This window comes from Phytophthora infestans, genomic scaffold, assembly GCF_000142945.1.
Source record: "Phytophthora infestans T30-4 supercont1.61 genomic scaffold, whole genome shotgun sequence".
Taxonomy (NCBI): Eukaryota; Oomycota; class Peronosporomycetes; order Peronosporales; family Peronosporaceae; genus Phytophthora; species Phytophthora infestans.
The window spans coordinates 445646-448155 of NW_003303698.1; positions in this window are offsets into that span (position 1 = coordinate 445646).

Sequence of the window (2510 nt, forward strand, 5' to 3'; positions counted from 1 at the left end):
CAGCATCGATCGCTCGATGCTCGCGTGTAGTGGTCCAACGATCCTGACTTGCGCTCGCGGATCATGCACGAGTTCACGATATCCCCCCTTGGCGCTCACTTGGGCCGTGAGAAGACATTCGCCGCAGTGTCGCGCGACTTTTACTGGCCCCACATGTATAAGTGGGTGCGCAAGTGGGTGAGGACCTGCGAGATCTGCCAACGCGTGAAACCGTCCGCGTCATCGCAGGCTCCCCTGCGTCCCTTACCAGTGGCCACCGAGCCCATGGCGCTCGGTGTCGATGGACTTCGTCTTTGGCCTCCCACCCGACTCCGCCGGGCGCTCCGGTGTCCTGGTATTCGTCGACAGGTTCAGCAAGATGGTTCACCTCATCCCGGTCCCGGATACGATCACAGCGACCGATACCGCGGTGCACTTCGTGGATGCAGTCTTCCGTCATCATGGCATGCCCGAGTCCATTGTTTCGGACCGCGATCCGCGGTTCACGTCTGCTTTCTGGACGAAGCTCTTCGAGCTATCAGGGACAAAGCTGCTGATGTCGACGGCCGCTCATCCGGAGACGGATGGCCAAACCGAGCGAGTTAATCGCGTCCTTGAGGACGTACTTCGCAGCTATGCGACGTCGTTTACGAGCTGGAGCTCGTTCCTTCCGCTTGCTGAGTTCGCGCTGAACAACGCGGTTCACGCGTCGACTGGCTTGACTCCTTTCTTCGTCAAGAACGCTCGGCACCCTCGCGTTCCAGCTCTCCTCGCCGTGGGCCGTCCCACGGCGCCGTGTGGCTCCACTCTGGGTGGTTGTGAAAGAGGCGACAACCACTTTGTGACAACTCCGGTTTTGAACCCACAACCGGTTACCATACCGGTTGCCGACAAGCCTTCTACGCCAACACCGGTAATGGACCCTCAACCGGTTTCCATACCGGTTGCCGACTCCTCCTCGAGTGCAGCCTCATCTTCAGCGACTGTTAACGCAGTGACACACGCCCAGGCCAGGAAGGCCCTGACGACTCCCCGCGACGCAGTGTCCCCTTTCGCCTCGTGGACGAATCGTGCCCTGATCAGTCCTGGCACCGCTAACGCGGTGTCTCCATCAGCGAACTACGCGCCAAAGCAACCGGCACATCCGGCTGATAACACCGCTGTCTCAGACTTCCTCCTCCAGCGCCAAGCAGTCACCCGATACGTCCGCGACGCGCTGCAGACGGCGGTCGACAAGCAGAAGGAAAACGCGGACAAGCGCGGCCGCAAACACACAGTAAAGTTCGCGACAGGAGATCGAGTGCTCCTGTCGACTTCAGGAATCAGAGACTCTGCCGTCATTAACCTCGGCGCGAGTAAACTCGCACCGCGCTTTATTGGGCCATTTACGGTGACTAAGGTTATTGGCGAGGCTTACACACTGGATATCCCCACGTCGCTGCGACTACATCCGACGTTCTACGTCGGACGACTCAAGCAATACCTGCCCGCTACGATTCCTTCTTCGACTCAGTCTCCTGAGCCGCCGGCGCATATAGCGGCCGCCCCGCCCGACGCGCGCGCCGAGCCATCGCGCCATTCACACCAGGCGCCTGCTCCACCGTCCCGCTCTGCAGACTACCATGTACCGCGCGCTCAAGAAGCCTCACGCGCGCCAAGAGTTCCCGATTCGACTGACGAGTCTCAGTCGCAGTCCTCACGGCCTTTGCAGCCGCGTTCTGGGCCTCCTCCGCCTTCTGATACGCCGTCCAGAAGCCCCCCGCGAGATCTTCCTCGCGGCTCCCAACCAGAACGTCAGTCGTATCAGCGGGACGGTCCCCCGCCGATTGTCGACTCAGCTGGCGAGATCCGCTGGATAGTCGAGAAGATTGTCGATCATAAAGACCCGCCCCGTCGGTCGGGGCAGCGCCATGTGTCCACCAGTCGCACGGCTCCCGCCGCGCGCCGCTATAGGGTACGATGGCTTGGCTTTCCGGCGGACCAAGATACGTGGGAGCCCCGCGCGAATCTTCTTCGCGATGTCCCGGATGTGATCCAAGAGTACGACTCCAGTCTTCCTGCGCCGGAGAGCGCCGCGAATAATCACGCGGCGGCCGAGAACGGGATCTCCAGTCTGCACGACCACGCGAGCGTGATCGAGAACGACGCTGCTGGCGATCGCGCGAGCGCGACCGAGAACGACGACCCGAGTTCTCGTAATCCCAACGGAGCAGCGGAGATGCGCTTCGTCAAGATGAGTGTCAGCGCGAGCCGGCGCGACTAGCGGCGCTGGCCTTTTCGGACAGCGAGCGACGGTAACGCTGGATCCAGGCATTCTCGCGATCACTGAGCGGGATGCTCGGCGACATGGGCTCTCCACTCGTCCGTAGTCGGGCGAGACGACACACACCTCCTGCAGCCTTCAGCAACTCGCACGTAGCAGATGCGGTCGTCGGCGTTCCAAGCGCTGTCGCAGATTCGTACGCGCAGCTCGCCCAAGGAATGACCCCGATGATTTTCTTCCCGGTATGCGATCCAAGTCGACGAGATTC